Raw genomic sequence first — 10943 nt, 5'->3', positions numbered from 1 at the left:
TGTGTAAGGTTATCCATGTTATGGCATGATCACGTTATGACTAACATGGCACAGTTGTATGTACTCAGCCTTGTTTATCCAGTCATCTGTTGTTGGACACTTGGATTGCTTCCACCTTTTTGCTGTTGGGAGTAATGTGGTAGTGGACAATAGTATATAAGAATCTGAGTTCCAGGGTGCAATATCGCACTAACATAACACGCGACATTCTTCCAGTTCTTTAATGCTTCTGATCCCCCCTCCCCTCCCCACTATCATGACCCCAGTTCTACCTTACAAAGCCAGACAGACCAGAGCATTTACACTGGTCAGAAAAGAGCTCTCGACACACAGAATCCAAGACAGACAAACCCCTAAGAAACTATAAAGGGAGTAGCGATACCATGAGGGTAGGGGAAAGGTGGGGGTAAGAGGGAGAAAGGGGAAACCAAATGTAATGATCAATGTATAACACACACACATACCCTGGGGGATGAAATGTAGGTGTAGGGAGACAGTGGATGGTATCAGATATGAAAATTAAAATAATTTATAAATTATCAAGGGTTCATGGGGTGGGACATGGTAGAGGGAGGGGAACAAAATGAGGAGCTGATACCAAGGGCTCAAGTAGAAAGAAAATGGTTTGGAAATGATGATGGTACAACAACAATTCAAAGAGATAAATTCTATTGTTATGTCCTTTCGAGAGATGAAGAAACTGATGATCAAAGAGGTCAAATGACTGGTTAAAAATTTTAATTTGTAAATGTTGATGGCAACACATGTACAAATGTGCTTAATACAACTGAATGATGGATTGTCATAAGATTTATAAGAGCCCCCCAAAAATGATTAATAAAAAATTGTAATTTATAAAGAAAAAAATGATTATGGCAACATATGTACAATGTGCTTAATCCAGTTGATGTACACATTGTTCTAAGAGCTGTAAGAGCTCCCAATAAAATGATTTAAATTTTAAAAATTGAAGGAAAGTGAAACATTCAAGAAGGAAGCCACCTTGTCCCCACCTCTAGCCACAGCATGGCACCAAAGTCACCTGCCCCAGCATCCTTGCCTGCTTGGCGGAATGTCCTGAAAGCCCCAGACATCAGAGATAAAACAGCTTCGCAGAATGGGTAAGCAGTGGGAGTTTAATTAGCCTTTTCAACATCTTTATGACTTTTGCAAAACTAAGACATGACACGGGAGGGTGTGGGAGACGACAGAGAGGAGAGGAGAGGGATTCATGAGAGCTGCTACCCCAACGAAAAATATTTTCTGTACAAATTTAAGTCTAGGGTAAAAAAACTTTGCAACAGCTGTTTGAAAAAGGAGAGAGAATGTAAGCTCCTGCTTTCTGTGCTGTGAGTATGTCCATAGCAGTGAAATTGCGCCATTGTTTAACTTTTCAAGAAACCACCAGGAGGGGAGGAGTGTTCTGATTGCTCTACATTCTCGCTAACACTTGATGCTTTCTGTTTTGCCAAGAACAGTCATCAATCTGCATGCTTAGCAAATCATCAGAGAAGCTGGAGTAAATGGGGTGAGATGTGGTATCAGGATTGGAGAAAAGCTTATTAACAACTTGAGAAATGCAGAGATAGGACCTGGCTTGCTGAACGTGAGGAGGACTTGGGGCACTTACTAATGAAACTCAAAGACATCAGCCTTCACTCTGGGTTACAAGTCAATGCAACAGGTCACATCATAGTAAAGGGAGAAAGGATTGGACTTGCTGAGGGTTTCATTTTGCTTAGATCCACACTCAGTGCTCATGGAAGCAGCAGTCAAGAGATCAAATGACACATTGCATTGGGTAAGTCTGCTGCACCTGCCCTCTTTAGAGTATTGAGAAGCAAGGATGTTAGTTTGAGAACTAGGGTGTGCCTGACACAATCCACAGTATTTTTAATTGCCTCATAGGTATGTGAAAGTTGGACATTGAATAAGAAAGACTGGGAAGATCTCAATAGAAAGTAAATGTTTAGAAACTAATGATGGCAACATATGGACAAATATGCTTGATACAATTGATGTATGGATTGTGATAAGAGCTGTAAGAACCCCCAATAAAATCATCTTTTAATTAAAAAACAAATAAGAATGGATATACTTGAATTCTGGTGCTTGCAGAGATTATTGAAGCGCCATGAACTGCCAACAGAAAACAATTTGTCTTGGAAGAAGTACAGATGGAGTGTTCCTTAGAGGCAAGGATGGTGAGACTTGGTCTCATGCATTTAGCATATGTCACCAGGATAGAAGAGTCCCTGGGAAAGGTCATCGGGCCTGGGAAAGTAGAGGGGCAGCAAAAGAGAGGAAGGCCCTCAATTGACACAGTGGCTGCAACCATGGGCTCACACATCAGAACCATTGTCAGGATGGCGTAGGGCCAGGGAGTGTTGCGTTCTGTTGACTTAAGGAAGACCAAAGAAGACTCAATCCATTTGAATGACGGTACTGGCAAAGAATATTGAGAGTATCACTGACTACGAAAAGAAAAAAAAAGACAAAACTAATCTGTCTTAGAAGGACAACCAGCATGCTCGTTAGAGGCAAGAATGGCAAGATGTCATCTCGTGTATTTTAGATATATTATCAGGAGAGCCAATCCTTGGAGAAGGGCAGCATGCTTGATAAAGTGGAAGGGCAGTGAAGGAGAAGAAGGCCCTTAATGAGATGGATGGCCACAGTGGACCCAACAGTGGGCTCGAGCATAAGAACAATTGTGAGGCAGATGCAGGACCAAGCAGAACCCGGCTGGACACCTAACAACAACCAGCTGGTAGGGATGAAGAGCGGCATCCCACTGGGGTTTTAGCATGTGTTTCCCTAATCATCGTCTCCTGTGCTAATTAGCCACTTGCATATCTCCTTTGGAGCAATAGTTACCCCTGTCCTTTGCCCATTTTTCAAAATGTGGGTTATTTGTCTTTCTCTTGCTGAGATGTAGGAGTTCTTTATGTGTGCCAAATGTTGACCTCTGATTCAATGCGTGGCTGCAAAGCATGTCTCCTAGCTCCTGTGCATCCCGTCACTTGGTTGATGCTCAAGTTTTCCTTTTTGATGAGGTGCAATTTATTTATTTTCTTTTGTTGCTTGTGCTTTTAGAGTCATATCTAAGAACTATCATCTAAGACCAGGTCCTAAAATTTTACTTTTATGTTTTCTTCTAAGAATTTTATGGTATACATATTGATTCATTGGTTTTTCTCTATAGTAAAAGATTTCTGTACTAGTTTGAAGGTGGCAGGACCAAGTGGAGATGCAATGCTAATGAAGTGAAAGGGTAGGTCAAGCCAACGGGAGAGAATGGTTTCCTTGGGTGGTGATCTGCAGCCAGCCCTTAACATTTAAGAGTTAAGTACTAAGAAGTTGATTAAAAGTGCTGTGTGCATAGGAAAGGTTTGAAATATGGAGCCTCAACCATTTTCTTGTTCTCCCAATAGTTGTCTGCATTGGATGAGTCTGCCTGGCTGGGAACCTGCAGGTAAAATGCTAGGGGTAAATCCATTCAGTGTGTCGACATGTATTAAGATCTCCTGGCCCATATCTTCCCTCTCCAAGTTTTCCATTAAATAAATCTATCTTCTGCCAGAGTGTGTCTGAGGGAATAAGGACCTGCTATGTGGGGCAGGGGATCGGGGATCCAAGAGAGAGAGGTCTTGAATGTCTTACAGAGACATTCAGTGCCTACTTCTGTCGTCAACTTCAACCTGTACTGTACTTTCTGAGCTATGTGGTGTTTGCTTATCTTTCACTCGTGGAGGGCTGGTGGTTTTGAACAGCTGACCTGGGGGTCCACAGCCTACCACATAACCTTGATGCCACCTGGGACGTTGGAATGTTTGCTTATTGTCGTCTGAACCTCTTCGAACTTCAGAGAAGGAAATCTCACTGTATGGTTGCTAACTCCATGAGAGTTGTTCTGGAAGCGGTTGAATTCTGGGGGTGAGGAATGGTGAGTGTGAACATGAGCTTGACAAAGGGCTTCACTTGGGAGTGAATGCATGAACCCAATTCACGACATCATCTGATATCTTCCTCCCAAATGCTACGAAGCCCTGCTGAGGAGCGGGTCAAACACACGTGAGCCCAGGCAGGGACCACTCTTCTAAGGGAACATTGACATGCCCTAAGGGGGCCTTCCTCGTAGAAGCATCAGGGAGAAAATGCTTTCTCCACCTGTTCTTACACGAAACAGAAGAGAACTCGGTGCCTTCCCTCAAACAGGTTTTCAAAATCTGTGGTCTGGTCAACTCAGAGTTAAAAGCACAGCTGCAGGATCCTCTGTTTCTCAACCAACCTCTAACAAAAAGGCTTCTTTCAAAACCCTGACCTCATCCATGGTCTGCCTTTCCCCCCCCTCACCACCTCCTGCTCCTCTACAAATGGACAAAGCTGGCCAATTTTCCTTTATTCAAGGTCAGAGGGGTGCTAAATGCAAAGATCAAATGTGGCTTCTTTGTATACTCAGAGGATCTTTATTTATAGAAGCATTTGTCAAAGCAAACGAAAGCGATGACAAAGGAAACAGCTTTAAGTGGCCATCCAGGGGGTGCTGGCAGAATCAGTGATGACATCATGGCATTTGGACACCCACCTGCAGGGAAATAAAGTTCAGACACCAATGCACAGAACCGAATTCAAATGGATCCGCGTGTGCACATGCACATACACCGTGGTGGCACAGTGAGTTGAGCACTTGGCAGTTAACCCAAAAGTCAGCAGTTCAAGCCCATTGGCTGCGCCTCTGGAGAAAGACAAGTGTGTCTGCTTCTGTAAAGAGGTACGGCCCCAGGAACTCGATGGAGCAGTTCTGTTCGGTCCTGTCTGGTCCCTATAAATCAGAGTCCACTGATGGCTGAATAACCCTGAAGGGTTACAACTGTTATTCGTAATGCAAGCTTGCTGTTGTAGAGAACACATGGACTACATAGGCATGCAAATGAGGAACATCAACATTTAGCACCCTGATTTGCATGGCCTGGTTTATCAGGTTACCCCACTGCCAGGGAGCCAGTTCTGATTCATAGCAGCCCTCTCGGACCTCATAGGCTGCCCCCGTGGGGTTTCCGAGCCTATATAGCTTTATGGGAGCAGACAGCCTCATCGTTCTGCTACAGAGCAGCTGGTGGGTGGGAACCCGCCACTCGGCCATGAGCAGCGGACCCATGCTTAATCCACTGCACCACCAGGGCTCCCTCATGGTTAACATAGACACCTAAACAGTCACCTCTGCCAAGAAATCTGACTCACCGTGAAATGAAGTTAAGCGTAAGGATGAAATCTGTTTTCTTTGTGTAGTAATGCTCACGTAAGTACTTCGATAAGCAAAGACTGAAGGAGAGCCAGTGACGACTTGCTGAGCCAAGCACAGTGCTGTTTCTGTAAACACGGAGCTTTATGGCCTAAAATGCGGGACAGGACGTCCCTGTTCTGGAAACTGCCCTCACAGGACCCGATTGACTAACATCTTGCCACCAGAGGCGATCGCAGCATAGTTCCAGAGTTTGCGATGGCTTTATGACATCAAAGTCCATGTTGCCCATAGCCCTCCCTGCTGCCCTGCCCTCTTCCTTCAAATCCCTTTGCTGTGCTTACTTCTGGGGTAAGCTCCATTCCATTAAGCAGGAATTTTGTATTTGTAGGTGTCTCATAAAGCTTCCAGTGTCTGTTTAATAACTCCATGGAAATATTTCAGAATTTTTAACCACTTGCTATTTAAGGCTTATCAGTGGTTAGGGACTGAGCTGTGCACACACACACACACACACACACGTGTGTTGGACTCCTAATTCTCACACCTGTAGATGCAATATCTCAGGTTCGAATAGGGTTTTCTTTGTTCCATACAGAAGCCCACACCCATGGAGGATACGTTCTGAGTCTTCAAAGAGCAGATTGGACCAGAAGCAAGCATGTAGAGCAGAGGTTCAAGCCCGGGGAAGAAGCAGACGGTCACCAAGGGCTCTCCTTGTTGCCATAAGACAGATCATGGCTGAAAGCAAGGAATGCCATACACCAATAAAGATGTGTGTCAGTGTTTAAGTGACTGCGCAAAGGCACTTGACTGTATCGTAACAAGCTATGGATAGCCTTGGGGAAAATGGGAATTCCAGATCATTTCATTGTGCTCATGCGATGCCTCTATTTTGATCAAGAGGCAGTCATGCAAACAGAACAGGGAGTACTGCATGGTTTCAAATCAGGAAAGGGGTGTGTGTGTGTGTGTGTGTGTGTGTGTGTGTGTGTATCTTCTCATCATACTTATCTGTTTGCTGAGCAAATCTTCAGAGAAGCTGGATTATATGAAGATGGATGCTGTGTCAGGATTGATGGAAGGCTTATTAACAACCCACCTTGCTGAAAGTAAGAACTCGAAGCACATGCTGATGAAGATCAAGGATTGTGACCTTCAGTATGGGTTACCAGTCAACATAAGGAACACCAAATCCTCACAATTGGACCAATAGGTAACTTCATGATTAACGGAGAAAAGGCTGAAATTGTCAAGGATCAATGCTCATGGAGGAAGCAGTCAAGAGATCAAAGGACTCATTGCATTGTGTGAATCTGCTGCACAAGACCTCTTTCAGAGTAAGGAAAAGCAAGATGTCACTCTGAGGACTAAGGTGCACCTGACCCGAGCCATGGGATTTTCAATCACCTCCTATGCATGTGAAAGTTGGACATTGACCAAGGAACATTGAAGAAAAACCGATGCACTTGAACTATGGTGTTGGCAAAGAATGCTGACTACTGTGGGCTGCCTAAAGAACAAACAGATCTGTCTTGGAAGAAGTAAGGCCAAAATGTGCCTTAGAGGTAAGCGTGATGAGACTTCATCTCCAATATTTTGGACAGGTTGTCAGGAGAGACTAATCCTTGGAGAAGGACATCCTGCTTGGTAAAGGAGAGGAAGGCCCTTGGGAATATGGATCGGCACAGGGGCTGCCCACTATGAGGATGGCGCTGGACTGGGCAGTGGTTTGCTCAGCAGTACACGGGTCGCTGTGGCTCTGAACTGAGTCAACAGCACCCAGTAACAACATCCAATAGACCACGTCTACCTTGATCACAATTATCTCGTCATCACTTTATCTGTGGTTGGTACCTGCAAGGCACCTGACAAGCTTTAGGTGGATGTGAGAAGAATGAATTCATAAACCTGAATAAACCCAAACCCACTGCATGAGTCATAAACCCAAACCCACTGCATGAGTCAATTCTGACTCATAGTGACTGTGTCAGTCTGGGTACTTTAGAGAAACAAATCCACCGAAACCCATATGTATAAGAGAGAGTTTTATATAAAGGGTAAGTGCACATCAAGAAAACATCCCAACCCAGGGCTGCCCAAGCCCACAAGTCCAAAATTAACCCCTATGTCCGACACCAATCCACAAAGTCCTCCTCCATCTAACAAAACACACACAGTGATGCCGACTGCAGGAGGAAAGCTGAGTCAGTGAACGTGTAAGCATCTCAGTGCTGGCAGGCATCTCCACAGGGCTGCTCCAGCACCCAGGGCTGCATCAGGGTAGGCCAATGCATCTTCTCCTTGGGGATGTCTTGCAGGAAATCAGCCTTGCAAGCTGAAGCAGGGAATTGGCTAAGGCAGTTGCACCCTGGTCCTACCATCACAAAGCAAAAGACCCAAGAACTAGAAAGGCAAGACTCACTGAGCCATTTATCCCTCTGCCCCTCAATTAACCCCAATTATCGATCAGGTTGGCAGAATAAACTAACTACCTCAGTGACCTTATAGGACAGGGTAGAACTGCACCATACAGTTTCTAGGACTCTAAGTATTTTTAAGAGTAGAGAGCTTATTTTTCCTCCCGAAGCACAGCTGCTGGGTTTGAACTGTTGACTTGGTGATTAGCAGCCCAACATGGAACCGTCTGTGCCACCAGAGCTCCTACGTGGTAGTTGCAATTTTATGTTTAAGGAAACAGCAACCCAAAGGCTCTGGAAGGAAGAGGTCTAGGTGCAGAACCTGGTCCCATTACAGCCAGTGAAAGGCTTCTCTTGGCACATACAGGCCAGCACCTGGACATGCCTGACAGTCTCTTGGATTCCTGTATGTGAGGTCATCCTGCGTGGGAGCGGCTGTGGCCTGTGGGAACTTGACCTGGGAGCGGAATCTCCTCAGGCTGGGTTACTGGTCTCTCACGCCAGACTTGGCCTGGGACCACAGTGAGGGCTCCAAGATACCAAATGAGCAAAATTCCTTGGAAAACCATGTGCACATAGTTGCTTCTCCATTCAAAAGCAAGAGTCCAGCTCAGCTATGTCTTCGAACTCCAAGCAGATGATGGGGGAGAAACAGTAACAGCTGGACCAATGGAGCAGACAGAGTCAAGACTAAGTGGAAGAGGTCATTGCACAGCCATACCTGGCACTAGTCAAGACACCTGAAAGGTCACCGGAGATGCAGGTCCACTGCAATTCTAGGCACCGTGCATCAACAGCCTGGAATACCATCCAGAATCTTAGAAACACTTGACACTCAAGCGCACTTCCATTTGCCAGGGATTCAGTACTAAAATACTAGAAAATCATCAATAATTTCTCACCCTGAAACTCCAATCTGGCTATGGGTTTCATAAATCACAACAACAAAATAAGTCCTCATAAATCCCAAGGATCGTGCTATACCCACGGCAAAGTCGAATTTGAGTAATCCCTCGCCATCCCTGCCTGACTACCGGGCCTCAGCCTGTTCTCAGGACTTCTCTCCAGAAGGGCAAAATGCTTCCATTGTGCTGCAGATTATGTTTAGGAACAGAGCGAGGATTACATCATATGCACCGAGCCAGGGAGCCTTAAGGGCTCCCAGACAAATCCTGCATTGTGTGCGAGCAGATTCTTTAAGGGCGTTAGTGAAAAACCAGGCACCTGGGCATTTCAGATGGAGGGATTGACACTCTGGCCCCCTGGGTTCCACTCATAGAAGGACCAGAAGAAATCACTTCCCAGGGCTTTTCCCTTCCTCCTCCTCCAGCGGGTTTAGCACCAGGGTGCACCACGTCCCTTGATTGCTGCCATCAGTAGAGGTAGGCATTGGTCCGTGTCCTATATTAAATGCCAGGCCTGGCCGGAACTGTTGCCCTTTCGCTGAGCTTTCATCACCCTTCCGCAGGTGTGTTTCTCTTCCTTGTACGTAGGCTTGCCCAAGCGTTCAGATGAGCTCAAGGAGAGGAGCAAACAAGTGGGGCGCAATCACCCCTACTCCCCACCCTTACCCCCAGACTACTCAGTAAAGACGCCTGTGCTGAGAACGTGTGGACCCCAGGGCAGCGGCTGTTGAGATGTGGTGTCCTAGCTGCAGGCTCCCCGTTCTCTCCGATGACGTGCATTTGCTTGATTTTACAGTATCTGAATTACTGATGAAAGACAGAGCGTTGACTTAAAAGGGCCTTAGTCTAAGAGGCATAGGTTTGCTTTGGAGCACAGCTGCCACGGAAGACAGGATGGTGCTTTCTTCAACAAATGTGACCAAAAGACCACACGACCCAGAAATGCCTCTGCTCCTGATTTACCCGCGAAGAACAGAGCAGCAACAGGCGTGTGCGCGCCCTGTGTGTCACCGTGCTACCCATAAGAGGGAAGACATGGAAACAGCCAAAATGCCCATCTGTGGAGGAATGGCTAGTCAACTCTGGAACATACACACAATGGGATTTCATGTATCCCTACTTAAACAAACAAACAGCGATGAAACGGGAGCGGGGGGGGGGGGGGGGGTCCCCTGCCTACTGACTTTCTGAAACAGAAGGGAGCTACACACTATGATTCACACGCTTTCCATTAGGTATGTTCTATGCCACACCAAAGAGAAACGGAGAGAAAGGTTTTCTTTAAGTCAGAGAGGCCCGGCCCCACTGTACTACATGCTTCTCCCCCCACACTTGGTCTCCTGGGTCCCATTTTTCAAAATGATGAATCATTTAAACCAGTGGTTCTCAACCTTCCTAATGCCACACCCTTTCATATAGTTCCTCATGTTGTGGTGACCCTACAACCATAAAATTATTTTCGTTGCTACTTCATCACTGTCAGTTTGCTACTCTTATGAATCAGGCAACCCAGAGGGGTCGTGACCCACAGGTTGAGAACCGCTGACCTAGACTAAGACACTTCTTTGGACAAGCTGAGAATAAGAGGTTCATAACCTCCAAACCTCCAAAGTTAGATGACCTTATCCACTGCCTTGCACCCACTCTGCATCTGGAGATCATTGAAGGAAAATAAAATCCCAGAGCACTGGGAATTAAGGCCGGTTCTATTTCTAAGCTTCGCTTTGCACTCCTTTTGTGGACTCCAATTGAACTGCTTCTCTTTCTTCATAATAATTCTTTCCAACTTCCACAAATTTTTCCAGTGTATAGACTCCATACCCTGGTCTCCTGAGAAACTGGCTTGTCTCTACCAACCGGAACAAATGAAGCTCAGCATCAAATAGCCAGGAACGCATCCGTTTCCTATCCATCACCTGCGCTCAGTGCCCGCCTTGAGGAAAGGAGGATGTCAATTCCCACTAAGAGACTCTCTCTTCACACTCTCTCAGAGAGCTAGTTCATCCCGTCAATTCTTCCCCCTCTCCATTCTCTCTCTTTCTCTTTCTTACGATGGCTCCCCTCTCTCTCCCCACATAACTTTGCCTTAAACCCATTAAAAACAAATATTTAAGCCTTTTTAAAAAGTAAACAAAAGCATTAAAAACAACACGCCATGCCCAGTGATCTCATCTAACTCTCACCGCCTCCCTCATCTTGTCTTCACCCTCAAGCTTCTGGAAGTTGTGTTTCATACTTGGCACCCCAGCCTCACCTCCGATTCACTCCCAAGATCACGGCATCTGTCATTCCCCATTCCTGCACTTCTGTGACCCTTGGTAGCCTGACCGGCGCTGTAGCCATCGCCAAGAAGTTCCATAGATTCTTCCTGAT

The sequence above is a fragment of the Tenrec ecaudatus genome, chromosome 15, assembly GCF_050624435.1.
Source record: "Tenrec ecaudatus isolate mTenEca1 chromosome 15, mTenEca1.hap1, whole genome shotgun sequence".
Lineage (NCBI taxonomy): Eukaryota > Metazoa > Chordata > Mammalia > Afrosoricida > Tenrecidae > Tenrec > Tenrec ecaudatus.
This window is presented reverse-complemented; position numbering follows the sequence as displayed.